The sequence below is a fragment of the Apium graveolens genome, chromosome 6 (genome assembly GCF_009905375.1).
Source record: "Apium graveolens cultivar Ventura chromosome 6, ASM990537v1, whole genome shotgun sequence".
In the NCBI taxonomy this organism is placed as follows: domain Eukaryota; kingdom Viridiplantae; phylum Streptophyta; class Magnoliopsida; order Apiales; family Apiaceae; genus Apium; species Apium graveolens.
In genome coordinates this window covers 149,950,638-149,968,932 of record NC_133652.1, presented here as the reverse complement: position 1 = coordinate 149,968,932, position 18,295 = coordinate 149,950,638, and positions in this window count along the sequence as shown.

Here is an 18,295-nt window from a genome sequence, read left to right as displayed (position 1 = left end):
CACCCCCTCAAGGAAATAACAATGTTGTGGCAAACTCTTTCAGGGCTTTCAAGTCCCTTAAGCCCCCTGAGTTCCACGGATCAGCCGACCCAGTTGAGACAAGGGCATGGCTAAAGGAAATGGAGAAATCCTTTGAGATTCTGAGTACCGATGAGGCACAGAAGACTGTATTTGCTACCTACCTTCTGAAAGGAGAGGCCAACTACTGGTGGGAGGCCAAGAAAAACATGGAGACAGATGCTATTATAACCTGGGAGAGATTAAGTCAGTTGTTTTTGGGAAAGTATTTCCCGAGGTTTATGGAGAACCAGATGGAGCTCAAGTTCTTGGAGCTAAAGCAGAATAACTTATCTGTAGCAGAGTACGAAGCAAAATTTACTGAGTTATCAAGGTTTGTGCCGGAATTTGTGAGCACCGAGGAAAAGAAAGCTAGGAGGTTTCAGCAGGGACTGAAACCGTGGATTCAGAATAGGGTGGCAATCCTTGAGCTTACTGATTATGCCACTTTGGTGCAAAAGGCAACAATTGTAGAAGCCGGAAGTGAACATATGCAGAAGGAAAGAGAGAAGAAGGGAATAAAGAGAAAAAGTATGAGCATGGGCGGAGGTTCCGCAGGAAGGAGCTTCCCAACTAGATTTAATCGAGGAGCAGTGTCCCTACCGGGAAGGAACACTGGGTTTAAGCGGCCAATGAGTGTGAATGTGAGCCAGAGCGGCCAGAAGTCAAGAATGTCCTATTCCAACCAGTCTCGACCCCCATTGCCAGCCTGTAACACTTGTGGAAGAATGCATTATAGGGAGTGTAAAGGAAAACCGGTAATCTGCTTCAAGTGTGGTCGAGAAGGTCACTATTCGGACAAGTGCACTTTGCCAACCCCCATTACCCGCCCAACCACCACTTGTCATCAGTGTGGACGCCCGGGTCATTGGATGAGGGAATGCCCAATGAACAAACCAGCAGCTTTGGGAGCAAGCAGGGTTGCTTCCAATAAGCCACCTACTGCGAGGACTTTCAACATGACAGTCCAAGATGCTATGAAAGACTCAGATGTGATAGCAGGTACCCTTTCTCTAAATTCAATCAGTGTAAATGTTTTATTTGATTCTGGAGCAACTAAATCTTTTATATCAAAGGACTTTGTGCATAAATTAAGACTTAAGGCTGAACCCTTGATAGAACCCTTACAAGTGGAAATAGCCAACCATGAAATTATTCCTGTTAACCAGATTCACCCCTCCTGTGAGTTAGACATAGGGGAACAATCTTTTAGTGTTGATCTGATTCCTTTTAAATTAGGGGAGTTTGATGTAATTTTGGGAATGGACTGGTTATCTAGCAATGATGCTCAGATAGACTGTAAGGGGAAGAAAGTTAAGTTGAATATCCTAGGAAAGAAAGAAGTCATATTTAGAGGAAAGAGGCAGACACAGAAATTTTTGACCATGGCCCAGGCCAATAAGATGCTACGAAAAGGAAATGAGGCTTACCTAGCCTATGTGGTGGACACACAGAAAGAGGTGCCCAGCTTGCAAGATATTCCGGTAGTCAACGAATTTGAAGATGTATTCCCCCAAGACCTTCCGGGATTACCACCCGATAGAGTGATTGAATTTGCTATTGAGTTGGCCCCGGGGACGGCGCCAGTTCCAAAGGCACCTTACCGGTTAGCCCCATTAGAAATGAAAGAATTAGCTACCCAATTGCAGGAACTTTTGGATAAGGGTATGATAAGACCCATTGTGTCTCCGTGGGGAGCACCAGTGTTATTTGTTAAGAAGAAAGATGGGAGCATGAGGCTGTGCATCGACTACCGAGAGTTGAACAAGCTAACCATAAAGAACAGGTACCCGTTACCTAGAATAGACGATCTGTTCGACCAGCTAAAGGATGCTGTTTATTTTTCCAAGATTGACCTGAGAACTGGATATCACCAACTAAAGATTAAACCCGGAGATATTCCCAAGACCGCGTTCCGTACCAGGTATGGGCACTATGAGTTCTTGGTAATGTCCTTTGGATTAACCAACGCCCCAGCGGCTTTCATGGATTTAATGAACAGAGTATTCAAGAAGTACTTGGATAAGTGTGTGATAGTTTTTATCGATGATATTTTAATCTACTCAAGGACCGAGGCAGAACATGCAGAGCATTTGAGGATAGCTCTAGGAATACTCAGAGAGGAACAGTTATTTGCCAAATTCTCGAAGTGTGAATTCTGGCGGAATGAAGTACAGTTTTTAGGACATGTGATCAATAAAGAAGGAGTATTGGTCGACCCCTCCAAGATAGAGGCGGTCTCAAATTGGGAAAGGCCAACCACACCCACAGAGGTAAGGAGTTTCATAGGATTGGCCGGCTATTATCGTAGATTTGTACAGGACTTTGCGAAGATCGCAGCCCCTTTGACATGACTTACTCGTAAGACAGAGAAGTTTGAATGGATGGAAAAATGTGAGAACAGTTTTCAAGAATTAAAAAAAAGGTTGGTAACGGCCCCGGTGTTGGCATTGCCAGACGGAAAAGGAGATTTTATGATATATAGTGACGTGTCACACAAAGGATTAGGGTGTGTGCTTATGCAACACGGTAAGGTGATTGCGTATACGTCGAGACAACTGAAGGAATACGAGATTAGATATCCTACTCATGACCTTGAGCTCGCGGCAATAGTTTTTGCCTTAAAGATTTGGAGGCACTACTTGTATGGAGAGAAGTGCGAGATTTTCACAGACTATAAGAGCCTCAAGTACATATTTACGTAGAAAGAGCTCAACATGCGCCATAGGAGATGGTTAGAACTAATCAAGGACTATGATTGTGAGATTCTCTATCATCCAGGGAAAGCCAATATGCTGGCTGACGCCCTTAGCAGGAAGGAAAGACTCAAAATGATAATGACTTCGGAGGAATTGATAAGGGATTTCGAGAGAATGGAAATAGAAGTAAAGGTAACCGGAGCCGGAACTGAAAAGCTGTTTGAGATCTCGATGCAGCCAGAGTTATTGGAAAAGATTAGATTGTGCCAAGAGAAAGTAATGAATGAAGGCAGAGAGTCAATGACAGGAGAAAAGATCCATACTGAGAGAGATGATAAAGGGATAATGAGGTACTTTTACCGAATTTGGGTTCCGATTGTTCAGGAGCTTAAAGACGAGATTTTGGATGAAAGCCATAGTTCAAGGTATTCCATTCACCCAGGAAGCACCAAGATGTATAGGGATTTGAAGGAGTATTATTGGTGGCCCAACATGAAGAGGGACGTAGCAGAATGGGTAAGCAAATGTTTGACTTGCCAAAGAGTAAAGGCAGAGCACCAGAGACCTAGTGGACTTTTACGACCCCTGGAGATCCCGAATGGAAATGGGAACAGATAGTCATGGATTTTGTTGTCGGCTTACCAAGGACGAAAGCCAATCATGATGCCATATGGGTAATTATAGACCGACTGACAAAGTCAGCTCATTTCATTCCTATCAATGAGAGATACACGGTCGATAGACTGGTGGACATTTACCTTAAGGAAATAGTGACGCGACATGGAGTCCCAGCGTCCATTGTCTCAGACCGAGACCCCAGGTTCAACTCCAGATTTTGGAGGAGCTTTCAAGAATGTGCGGGGACCAAGTTAAATATAAGTACCGCTTACCATCCCCAAACGGATGGGCAGAGTGAAAGGACCATCCAGACACTAGAGGATATGTTGAGAGTCTGTGCAATAGACTTTAAAGGAAGTTGGGATGATCACTTGCAGTTGATCGAGTTTTCTTAAAACAATAGCTTTCATGCCAGCATCGGAATGCCGCCTTATGAGGCCCTGTACGGAAGAAGGTGTCGATCTCCCTTATACTGGGATGAAGTAGGAGAGCGGAAGATGCTTGGACCCGAAGTGGTCCAAAGGACCAAAGACATAGTGGATCTCATCATAGGAGGGCTAGTAGCAGCCCAAGACAGACAGAAGAAATATGCAGACCTGGCCCGAAAGGACAAGGAGTATGAAGTAGGGGACTTAGTACTGCTAAAAGTATCCCCTTGGAAGGGATGAATGAGGTTCGGAAAGAAAGGGAAACTAAGCCCAAGATACATTGGACCTTTTGAGATACTAAGACGGATTGGGAAGTTGGCTTACAAGCTAGCCTTACCCCCGAACCTACAACAAGTTCATAATGTGTTCCATGTGTCAATGCTAAGGAAGTATCATCGGGATGCCAGACACATAGTGGAGTACGAGCATGTGGATATGCAACCAGATCTGACTTACGTGGAGAAACCAGTAGAGATTATGGATAAGAAGGAGCAGGTGCTTCGGAACAAAGTGATCAAGCTGGTCAGAGTGCTATGGCAGAATCATAATGTGTAAGAATCAACTTGGGAACTAGAGAGCGCAATGCTAGAAAAGTACCCCCATTTGTTTTCTATTTGATTCCGGGACGGAATCCTTTTAAGGAGGGGAGACTATAATAACCCTAAAATTTTTGAACTTTTGTAACCCTTATGAATAGTGTTTTTGCTGATTATGCTGAATAAGAAAACTTTTCATGCCACACTATGTAGGGGTTCTTTTATTGATATTCTGAGATCTTATTAGCACTCTATATGGTATATAAGTGTATGTAAATATCGTCAGAATCCAAATTCGAACACTTTGATTTTTCCCGAAAATCCACCAGATACAGAAAGAATTGAGTATAAGGTAACAGGATTAAAAGGATTTTAATTTAAGGATTATAAGAGAAGATCATAAAAGGAGTATAATGTATTGAGAAAGGTTAAGGAAACCTAAGTAATAAGATCCCGGGTATGATCCCTCAAACGATAAATGAGAACGAAAGTTAAGCGAACCGTATAACAGATCAGCGGTCATTAGGCAAGTAATTAGGAGTTAATCAAAGAGGTTAGTGATGATGATGTCATCAAACCAATAAGAAGAGGACAAGCATGGGAAGGTGACATAAGAATGATGACCTAAGCATGACAAAAAAGAAGTGTGTTGTTGGTTGATTGTGAACCACACAAAATTTACCATGGTAATAATCTAATTAATAAACAAAGTGGATCAACCAAGACAAAAACAAATCATAACATCAAAAAACACAAAACACTTCCATTTTCAAGAAGAGCTCTCGGTTTTGTTCATTTCAAAGGAAGAAAAAAAAACTCAAATCCAAGTTCCAAGCTTTGTTAATTAGTGAGGTAATTATCTAAGGATCCTTGTACATAGATATAGATATCCTATAAGTTTAAGCTTCAAATTCCTTCACAATCTCTTCTTAAAATTCATGGAAGAAGAGAGTGAATAGCGTTTTTCAAGAACTTGAAATTTTGATCTTGTGTTTTTTGTTTAGATAAAGCTTTAATAAGGATTTTCCAAGGTTGTTTCAAGCTCATTAGTTACTCCTACTCTCAAGGAAGGTATAATCTCTTAACCTAGCATTATTATTGAATGTTAAGATCTTATTATGAGTAGTATAGTTCATGAGAGGCATGATTATTGAATGTTTAGAGATTGGTTAGTTTTGTAATGTTTTTCGAGTTGTAAATCTTGGATTATTGGTTAATGAACTTAAGTATAGTTTTAGTTCATGTTTGAGAATAATATAAATTGGAGAACTTGAGGTGTTGGGCTGTTGTAGTATCGTATCGATGGAGTTTGGTTGTATGGTTGATTTGTGGTTGATTTGGAGTAGGATAAAATTTGGTAATCGCGTAAATATAGTCGTCATAATGTCCGATTTACTTTAGACTGTTTTTGTTCTTAACATCAGGACCCGAGAACTCACTGTTAGGTTTTGACCATTGCCATGATTAGATAGTTCATGTTACGAGCTTCGTTTTGATATGTGGTTCGCTTGAATCCGATGTACGGTTTAGGAGAAACGACCATTTTAAGTAACGGCGTTTCGCGAACGAACCATTACCCCTCGCCTTACTTTTAAACATTGGTTAAGGACCTTAAATGACTAATTGGATTATGAAACAATTAAGTAAAGTGGATTAGGCAGTTGGTAAGGTACTCGCGAAAGAATCGTCTTAAAACTCTTAATGGTTAAATTATTAAAAATGGTGGATCCGAGGGTACTCGAGCAACTTAAGTGAATCGTTAAGCACAAAAGCGAACGTTAAGGTCTAATTGGTTAAGGTATAGATTCATAAGCGACTTTGGTTTAGTTCCAACTTATACGTTGTTTATAGGTTACCAGACTCGTCCCAAGCCATTTATCACCCCTAGTCGCTCAGGCAAGTTTTCTACCCGTTATACTGTTGTTGTGATGTATATATGTATATGCATTATCTTGTGATAGATGCATGATGGTTAATTAGCAAATCTTGTGATATATTGGAGCATGCTGATATGGAATATATGCATGTCTGTTTCGTAATCTTGATATCTATCTGTTGATTCCAATGCTTATAGTCGCATAATACCTATGCTAAAGATAAGCAGTAGTTGCGTATACCCTTAGTATAGGGGACCCAAAGGTGGATATTTTCTAAAACCGGGAGTCGATGTTCCCGAGTATAATATATATATATATATATATATATTGATATAGTTTTTAAAACTATTAATCGAATAAGGTTTATTCGATAACTTTATTTTATTTAATGAATATTACTTTGAATATTCATTCGAGGACTTATGACTCCGTTTATTTTATTTAATGAATATTATTTTGAATATTCATTCGAGGACTTACGACTCTGTTTATTCTATTTAATGAATATTATTTTGAATATTCATTCGAGGACTTACGACTCTGTTTATTCTATTTAATGAATATTATTTTGAATATTTATTCGAGGACTTATGACTCCGCTTATTTACTAAATAATATTCTTTATTTTATTAAAGAATAATGTTTCGATAATCAAACTTATTTTCGATTATTCAAATAAAAATCATACTTTCGTATGAGTATATCTTTGGTTATTTAATATTCATTTCAAGTATGAGTTTTAAAACTTCTACTTCAATTATTTTTATAAAGATTATTCTTTATGGGAATATTATTTAAATAATAATATTCAGTTATTTTCTAAATATATTGGGACTGAGTTATTTTATTAAATCAGCATTACTCCAAACATTCTTAAAAATGTTTTCGAGTCTTCAAAATGATTTTTAAAAAGTTAGGGCGGATCCCAAAACTTATTTTTATATTTAAGATCCTCCTTTCGAAGGGGATTTAAATACTCGCTCAAAACCTGAGGGATCTGGCTCTGTGGTGTATTTTATATTCACAATGAGGTTGTTGTTTTGACAAATGAATTGATTACTTACCCAACGTTCGGGAAGTAAGCCCATCTAATTGAGTCGGCATAAGCGACAGGCCGGGGTACGGTCTATCAAAGTGTAAGTGGCTGGGTGGCAGTCCATCAACGCGTAAGAGGCCGGGTGGCGGTCCAGCACAAGGTCCTAATGAGGCCAGGGTGATGACCGGTGGGGGATTCATCCATCTACTAGTAGAAAAGGTTACTTATTGGTATCTTTTCCTGATCAGCAAGATATCGGGTTTATGCCAAAATTCTTTTCTTTCCAAAATTCATTGGATATTACAAACTCTGTTCATACTTTACATAACAGAGGTTTCCAGGAAATGTATAAGAGATATATATGTGGATATATATATCGGGACTCAATGAAGTACCTCGTAACTTCATTTCATTCAATAATATTTCAAAGATTTAATCTATTCAAGTCTTAACTTGTGGTCTCATCTATGGGATGAACTTTTGAAATCTATTATACTTTGAACAGTGGTAGTTTAAGTAGTTTTCAAAAATGGTATAAGTATAGTGAAGTAATTGGTAACTTCATCTTCCTTTAAGCTTATATCCAGTAAGTAACTACCTTACACTTGATATGGGATTCTAGTAAGTTATCCATTTAGATACTTGCATTATTGTTTACACTATATATATTATCTTGCGAGCTGTAATGCTCACTCTTGCTTCATTTCTTCATCACACAACAACAGTTAGGAAAGATGGCCAGACTCAAGCAGACCCAGCGCAAGCGCATGAGAAGCGTCTCGCGTCTTCCCGTTGATATCGTAGCTGCTATAGCTGCAGAGGTAGATCTATTTGTAGATCAGACATTCTACTTTTGGGAATCAATTATGTATAATTATAACTTGTGGCAGATAATGGCAATTAACTGTAAACTTATCAAGTAATCATTTTGGGTTGTAATAACTTTTAAATTATGGATTCAAGGACTTGTACTTATTTCAATTTCATCTCTGAGACTATAACGTGTTGTGGTGTGTGTTAGTGTGGGGTCACAGCATGAGGTTATTTATTATTAATTAAGTTAAGTGATATTGTGGAAAGAAAGACCGTGATGACCCGGATCCCCGACCCCGGATCTGGGAGTGTTACAATTTTCTTTGTTTTGCCTTTTGACATGAGTCACAAAGACCATCAGGAGCAAATACTGATTTTGGTAGTCCTCTCATAAGATCTTTCTTTACTAGCTCATTTATGTTGTTGAAATTTAAATGAGAGAATCTCTTGTGCCAATTCCAGCTTTCTTCAATTGATGCTGCTTAACAGACAGATTGTAAAACCATCAGAGTTTGTTGAAAGTCTTGCTTCATATATGTTACCATGTTTGTAACCGTTCAGAATCACTTTGCCTGTAGAATTACTTACAACTTCACAGTGTTCTTCAAAGAAATCCACATGATAACCTCTGTCACAGATTAGACTCACACTTAGAAGATTGTGTTTAAGTCCTGAGACAAGAGCTACTGATTCAATTATGACATTCCCAAGATTGATATTGCCATATCCCAGAGTCTTTCCCATATTGCCATCTCCATAAGAAACTCCTGGGCCAGCTTTCTCCACAAAGTCTGATAGCAGAGCTTTATTTCCAGTCATATGTCCTGAACATCCACTGTCCAGAACTCGGATGTTTTTCCTGTTGCCCTGCAATCACAAAGACCGCTATTGGTTAGTTTTAAGGACCCGGACTTTCTTGGATTCTTTGGTCTTTTTAAGTTTGTTAGCATTTGCCGCGGATTTAGTTTCAGAGTTTATGCTAACATGCTTTTTATCAGACTTTATATCAGACTTTACATCAGAATTTACACTCAAAGGAATTACACTCACTTTCTTTAAAGAAGGTTTTATTTGATAATAACCATAGTACAAACTATGATATTCCTTACAAGTATAAATAGAATGCCATAAACTATCACAATGAAAACAAGGATTTTGTGGTTTAAACCTAACAGACTGACTCTTAACTCCTGATCTAGGAGGTAAAGAGTTTATATCTTTATTTTTCCTTCAAAAAGAAGCAAGATGGTTAGAGTTTCCACAATTATAGCATTTCTTTCTAGGAGCATTTGGAACAGGCATATAATTATTACTTTTATTCACACCTTCCTTTCCATTCCTATTTTTTCTAGCTTTCTTGACCTTGTTCACATTTCTAATCTCTTTCAGCTTGTACTTAAGCTGCTTCTTGGTCATTAAACCTATGTTTACTTAAGCTGGTTTATCCTGTTTTAATTTGTCAGAAGTTAACTTTTCTTTGACTTCTGTTTTAGAATCATTCATCTTTTCAGATTTTGACACATCAGTTTTTACAACAAATTTAACAGGATTTACCTTTGGCTTTTCAGCTTTCTTGGTAAAGTTTGGTAAGATTTTTTGAGTTGTTCTTCCAGAGTTAGTCCAAGTTTTGATTATCTCCTTTTCTTTTTCCAGTTCAGATTTAAGAGATTTATTCAATTTTAGCACTTCATCTCTAACATACAAAGCCTCATCTCTTTCTTTCTGAGTTTGATGAAATATAACTAACTCTTTTTCGAAGTAGTCATTTCGGTTTCTAAGAGAAAGACTTTCAGATGTTAATCTTTCATTTGTTAAAGTCTGATCTCTAAAACTAATGAACATGGTTTTAAGATATAATCTTAGCTCAGAAATATCATCAGTATGAAAAGCAAGAGTTGAATGAGGTACCTTCAATTCAGCAGCATCAGAACTGCTATCAGCATTTGCCATTAAGGCATAGTTCACCTCATCTTCAGAATCTGAAGTTTCTGCCCAGTTTTTCTTCTTTGTGATAAGTGCCTTGCCTTTATCACCTTTTCCTTTATTGCAGTCAGGAGAGATGTGGTCTTTTTCACCACAATTGTAGCATTTGACATTTGAGTTGTCTCCTCTATCAGACTTTCCTCCTTTGCCTTCAGACTTTCTAAACCCTTTCTTTTCAGAACTTCCACATTTCCAGGAAACTTCTTGCCCTTTCTGAATTTCTTGTAGGCTATCTTTGTGATACCCTTCACCATAAGAGCACACAGTTGCATCATCTCTGTATCAACATCCACTTCAGATAAATTTTCAGATTCTTAATCATCATCATCAGAATATAATGACTCTGAATCAGACTGTATGATGAGAGCCTTTCCTTTGCCCCTCTTTGAGACAACCACTTTAGGAGATTCCTTCTCAGCTTAGAGTGCAACTATCTTTGACTTTCTTCCATGCCTTTTGCTCCTTTGATCCATGACTTCTCTATAACATTAAATCTGTGACTTGTAGAGATATTGACTTAAAACATTTTTCTCCAAACAGATTTATTCAACTCCAAGCTTCTTCAAAATTCTTCTTAGGCATGATCTTCTTGATCTTCTTCCAGATTGAATCCTTAGGCTTGATACTGTTTTAAGAAAAAGACTCCACTCTGCTTCTTTGCATTTTTACAGACTTTAAGTGTTACAAGTACAAAATACAAATTTAGATAACAATACAACTTACTTAAGGTTGACAAGTTGTCTTAGTCTTGTTAAAGTACAGGCATGTCTTTTACAACACTATAACTGGCGCTGAAATAATTGAATGAAATCTATATTATAAGAGAACATAATAGTAAACTCAAGATTTCATAATCGTTCACCATGTAATACAAATTGTATGCAGAATACTAACCGATAATGATTCCAAAATGTGGTATGCAACGTGTCTTATGCAGCTCTGAGTTAGAATACATGAACAACTATCAAAATATCGGTATTTAAACAAAATTCTATGAATAAGATTTAGATGCATATCTACAACTTTAATGATGCATATCTACAACTTTAATTTAGAGATATGATCAGATTACATGCTTTATGCCGGCAAATTTGTTATATGTGATATGTCACGCTGTTAATTTGAAATAAAGTTAGTTACTTTAAAAGATAAAAAGTCAATCACGAAGTGAGAGTATGATACTTGTGCTTATCTGATTGTACCAAAATATGTAAATTTTAGTTGTTAATTTTTTTTAGATGATTTCATAAAACAAATTATTAGTGGTTGCATTGATAGTACAATGATCCATATTATACACAGAATCGTCAACATAATGACTGTCTTAATATTTATAAATGTATAAAATAGGAATTAAGTGTTGAGTGCACCTAAAATCTTTCACAATTAATTTGTATCAAGTACACATACAATATATTTTTCAATCTTAAAAGTTCATAATAGAAGACTTAATCAATTCGTTTCACAAATTTGATCGAAAGCACAATGATACATTAATTTATAACTTGGTAATTACTTATGCAAGTCGGCCGAGAATCTTATTTTTCCAACACGATTCACGTCGACAAAGCTAAGTGAATATATTCAGTATATATGAGAAATTTATTATTACAATATAACATATCATATTTGATATACCCATACAGTAAACACCTAAGTGAGCTGATTATACATTTTAATTTTTTAATAATTTTCAGATGCAACATGGGATTATTTTTTCATAGAATAAAATAAATGATTAAACAATTATCCACGTCCATATTATTAAAAATCTTATTGCAAGAACATCTAAAATTAAGTTGAAAAAAATTAATAACGGTACTAATTGTATTTTGTAAGTTATTACAAATTTAGCATTGGAGGATGACTGAACATGGATAACAAAATGACACATATTCTATTAAAGTCAATGGTTATTAGTACTTTGTATTGTGATAATATTATGGCGTAAAATACAAAAGTTAAAACTTCATAAGAAAAGAAATTGAAATTAATTAGCTCGATTAAGTAGTAATGTTTGTAATCCGTAGTAAGGGCATATTTGGTCTAAAAAAATCTTTGAATTCAAAATCTCAAGCTAACTTTTATGTTAAGATTGTAGCATAGTGTTAAAAAATTAATAAAATTCAAAAAATAATAAAGATATATTTTTATCTGCAGTTGAGAGGTTTAATATGAACCAACATTTGATAACAATATTTTAGTTCAAAATAATTTGTTGATCAATAATTTATTGAAATATCTATGTTTGTTTTAGACGTCTATTATTATTTTTAATCCAATTAAAATTACAAAGCATCTTATTACAAAAACATATATAATCCGGCTCCAGAAAAGAAAAAACGATATCAATTGTATTTTGGAAGTTATTGCAAATTTAGCATGGGAAGATGAGTGAACATGTATAACAAAATGACACATAATAATCTATTAAAGTCGATGGTTATTAGTACTGTGTATTGTAAGGATATTATGGCGTAAAATACAAAATTTAAAACATAATAAAAAAATATTCAGAAATTAAATATCTCGAAATGTTTATAATTCGTAATAAGGGCATATTCAGTCATATAAACTCTTTGAAATAAAAAACACGAATAACTTTTATGTTAAGATTTCAGCATAGTGTTCTAAAAATAATAAATGTTTTTTTGTTATTAAGAAAATAATAACTTTTTGTTCTTTTTGAATGTTATTTTTAACATATTCATAATTACGTAATTCGAATGCGTACCTGAAATATGTAATTTTACTTAATATTCATAATTATGTAATAACTTATAACTATTTTATTACATCTATGCAACTAAATAAATACAAATCATAATTATACATAGAGATGCGTGGTGTTTGACTTTTTAGTGATTTAATAGTTTTTGGTATCTTGATCAAAATAAACTCTTGCATGCAAAGCCTCATTCAAAGTCAATACTACCACTAAACCGCAATCCAAACTTTGCACAGAGCATCGGCTAAAAACCTTTCCATCTGATCATTCAACTTCAATCATGGAGGTATGTATCTACTCTCTCATTGAATTAGGAACGTGATGATTCAATATAAATCTCCAATAGATGTTTATTGTCTTTGATTTGTTCAATAATGCTCATGTTTGTTTACAAATAAGTATTCTGAATAGCCTACATTGATACTTCTATGAAATTAGTTATTAAGATTAAATAAATTTGACAGTGTAAGCTCATGATAAGATTGTGTATTGATTCATATTGGGTATTTTTTCATATAGTATTGCCATATTGTATGTTGACTTATATGGTGAGAAATCAATCTAAATCTTTTAAGTATGTGTTTGATAGTCTTAATCTGTTTTGACTAGCAGTGTATGTTATGATTTTGGTTATATTGGTTTACTACTGGGACAATCATTATAGATATTGAACTCTGGTATATTGATTTGTAATAGTATCCGCCATGATTGTATTAAGAAATATTTAGCATTGCGCCTGGACTTAGCATCTGATTGATTCACAGTAGCAAGAGCTACTACAATATCCTGTAATCCATTAACAAAATGATTATGCTTGGATTAGAAGCCAAAAAAAATAATAAGATTTCAATTGTTACATTGAAAGGGTTTTTCTAATTGGACGATTAGACTTAATTTGTAGTTGCTAATTATAATTGAGTTAATGAATAAGTCATTATTTATGCCTTCAGAAATTACCACTCCCCATTGCTTCTAAATATGGTGAAAATCTTCCTGGTAATGGATTAATAATGCTACCAAGTGGCCAACATCTACAATTCTCTTATGATAAAAACAGTGAAAGCCTAACTCGAGTTGGGGAACTCATCAAAGTGTTCACAAAAGGCACTGATTGTAAACTTCTTCTCTGTTATAAAGGTGAAGGAAATTTTTGGGGTTACATTTTTTATAAGACGGGATGTGAAATAGAATATGTCATACTAGAAGAACCGAGTTTCTATGTGGCCAAGCAAGGTAATACTGTAATCTGTTCTTGACTATATGGTTGAACATTGGCATTGTTCTAAGTCATGATTGTAATTATACTCTTTACAAACATGATCAGCCAATGTTGCTAGAGCTGAATGGAAAAATTTAGTTGGAGCTAATGAGAATACAATCTATGATGGCATAGTTGTAAGTTATTTTTTCATAAACTTGTAAAATGCTTTAATCGGGCAAAACTTTTTATTTGCATGATAGGAATACATAGGATCAATATGTTTTCACTTTTGATGCAGGATATTCCAAATCCTAATTTCTTGGCACGATTTGGCAAGTATATCCCCGAAGTTGTTCTCTACTGCCTCCCTTTGGATACAGTATTTACAGGTTATTTTTTGCAATTATAAGAAGAGGTTCTTTGGTCTCTATAAAATTCCAGCAAATATTGATTTCAACCTGGAAGATTTTATTGTGTTCACAAACTGGGAAGCTGGTCGGTTTGATGTTATCATTTTTGACAAATATGGAGTGCAAAGGTTGTTTGCACATCAGATCCCAAAGCCTGGTGAAAACTCTACTAATAACAATTCTATTATACAGTATGGTCATATTAATTGAAGATCATTGCTGAACTTACATAAACTATTTTTAGTTTATACCGAACCGATTGTTTACCTTCATTTGAACAAACACATTTAAAAATACAAATGATCTTTTTCTTGATGCAGAGAATGTTGATACAGTCGCCAATTATTTTGGCATGGATTTCACTTTTAGACATATCATTGCAAACATGACATTTGCCATGTTTGGTATTACTGAATTTATATAATTTTCGATAATTATCGTGTATACATGCCATTGGGCTTATGTATTAATTGCTTCTATGATTCCATTAAGGTACTTAACTAATCATAGTTTCAAATCACGGCCTATGAATTGCACATACAATTTTGGGGTTTAATGAAAGTGCATATAATACCCCATGTGTAGATTTAAAACCTATTTGAGTTACACTTATATTATAACTAAATCATGTTCAATGTCATGTTCAATCATAGTATCAAATCATGTTCAAAACATATATATTAGTGCTCAATGTCATGTTAGTTTGAACAAAAGCAAAGAACAATAATATTCCCTTCAATATCAAGGCTAGAAATGACATAAGTTAAACTACCAAATATTTCAATTCCGTACTAAATTCAATAAAACCGCAACACAACAGTCATAAACATTACCAAGCAAGATCTTGAACAAAAGTAACTGCACTTTGCAATGACCACAACCCGAATTGCATATGTGTGACATGGTTAAACGTTCATTAAAAATTCACCTTCTTCATGGTACTTCTCTTTGACAGTCAACTCACAAAGTAAATACCAAAGCTCTTCACCAAAAGGATTTCCTTCAATCCTGTTTATCAGGTCTTTATTTCTTGCATTTGGACAAAATTTAGAAACAGGAAGCAAATTGTCTACATCCGATATGTAACAGTATATATCATTAAGAAAATGAACAATGTTTACTAACTTCGATTTAAGATCAACCATTGTAAGAATATGAGAAATTTCTTCAACAACCTGATTTTTTTCATATGGTCTGAAGACGACTCTAAAAAATACAAAACTAAAATAAGATGGAAAATGATTACCAGAGAGAAAAGAGAGAGTTTCAAGATTATGATCCACATTATTGCGCATGAAAAACATTCGAACCAAGTTATAAAACATAGATTGCTCAACTTCAAGAAAAATGGCAAAACGAATAAAGCCATGGAATTGGTCATGCCTAAATTCTAGATAATGATTATGGTACTAGTATAGAGCATCTCAGTTGAGCTTCTGCAATATCTCTTTAACTTGGATTCGGCTCGCTTTGGTGAAATAAGCCATCAATAACTTTCCAAACATGTGAAATCTATTAAGATCGTGTATTATAAATGCAAACAATATAGCCATAATATCAGTATCGAGGGTAAAAATGTTAAAGTTTGGCATGATGTAGTGATGATAGTAATTTGGTAATAAAGCACAATTAGAATGATAACTGATTATGATAAGATCTAAATAAAATAAACTGCTAAATGCAACTGTTATATATGTAAAGGCGGACAAACATGGAGTTGTTGAACTTTGTATAAGTATAAAATGCTTTATGTATTCCAATTACTTGAGTTAACTACATTGAATGTGAAAAAAAACTTTTCACTTTCTACTCTACTTTGTGATTCTTTAAAGAGTTGTAACTTCAGAATTGCGTAATGAGTAAATGGTAGTAACTTGGATTATTGGAAAGTACTACTACATCATTATGATTTTTAGTAATAAATACAATTGCCAAAATATTTTTACCTCATGGGAATAAACATAATCATGACTCTAATTGATAAACGTGTTGATAAGAAAATACAACATTGCAGGTAATCGAAAAATTTAGGAATGGATAATGCATGTAGCATCAAATCAAACATATTTACTAAGCCCAATAATTATTTACATTGATATATACAACCAAACTGTACAACTATCTTACATATTTATATATGGATTCAGTACATATACATAATTAACAGGAACAAACACCAACAATTGAACATACTTAAAATTCACAACCTGTCCATCTTGAACAGGTTTAGGGTCATTAATTTCAACATCTTAAAATCGGGCTTGTGGAGGGCCAATACCTAAATCCATATTAAGAAATTCTTGAATGTTTTCAACAAGTCGATCCAATGTCTGCAAATTGTGGAGATTTTGTCTACCAATAGATGCCAAACGTCTTGCAACAGAGTTCCTCTGAGGATGTACCAAATTAATTTCATAATGAATGTTAGGATCATTAAGACGTGAAAGGATAAATCTGAAAGTGCTCCTAGTATGTGGTGTTAATCCATCCTCTCTGTAGTACTTGCATTCGCGGTAAGCCTGAATATTATCAGTCTCAATGGTAACACGTGCATACTGGTCCTGAAATGCTCTACGTATTCCTATCAAAACAGCCCATAAAGCACTATTCAGATTAGTAGGCCCGGAATGGTGCCATATGTTAATCGAATAAGAAGACCATTTAAATCTCTCACAACAACGCCAATGCCAATTCTATTTTGACCTTTAGGAGCATTCTGAAGGAACTCACTGTGAACATTTATCTTGATCCAACCTTGAGCAGGGAATTCCCATACACATTCAACATGTTCCATGATTCTCTGTTCCATGCTTTTTTTATTCTTACTAAAACGTTGATAGACCAACTAATCTAAAATATAATGACACACTTCTAAATATACAAAAAAATATACAGAGATGTGACTATTGGGGAATGGCTGTTGAGTTTTATACATAACATCATACACCTGCACGGAACATTGGTACATAAGGTGAACATGTGCACGGAGCATTGGTAAAGAAACTCCACATACCTGTGAAGGAAGACCGGCTGGTTCTATTAGACGAAACATCAACAACAAAGTTAGATGGTTTGTGTGGGGGGAATCACGCAATACATTTGTCTTATTTGATAGTGGCTGTAAAGGAGACCTAATTCCCACTACAAAATGCATATGTAACACATGAGTTTCAATATTAATATATATATATATATAACAAATAAGAAATGTATAATATGGAAAACTTACCAGACGATACTACAGAACCTGGTGTCTGTATATTTGAAACTGTAACACTGGGACTGAGATTTTCTTTTCCAACACAAATATTTCTCCACTTCACAACTAAGTTCATGAGACAAATATAAGAACATGATTTAGATTCAAATCTACATACGATAAGAAAGACAAAGAAAAGTACAATATCCGTCGAGTCAGGAACATTCAAACTTGGGATGGGCTGCAACACAGAAGATTGATTTGAGTCATGATTTGATGAATCTCGACTACGAATCAAACGTTTCAAACCTAAGAATAAAAACACAAACCAAAGAAATCAGATAACAGTTAACATGCATAATGATTAACATGGCTTCATAAAGAAAACAAACATATAAGTGAAGTCATTGCAGAGATTGCTTGAAACGTGGATTGATTAACAGCAGATCACCGGAGCATGGAACGAATGAGAAGATCAGAGAGGCTGGAGTTATACAGCAATTCTGAGAGAGAAGAATTCAAAAAAATTCAAACGCACTATTCAGTTGGTATAATCAGGGAGTGAGTTAGGTGTATATTAGGTTAGTTTCTAAATGGGTTATAATGGATTTAAATGTGAAAAATTAATGGATATGTGTATAATATAAAGTTTTATGTGTAAAAAAATAAAATAGATTATGGGTTATGGATAATGGGTTAATTTATGGGTT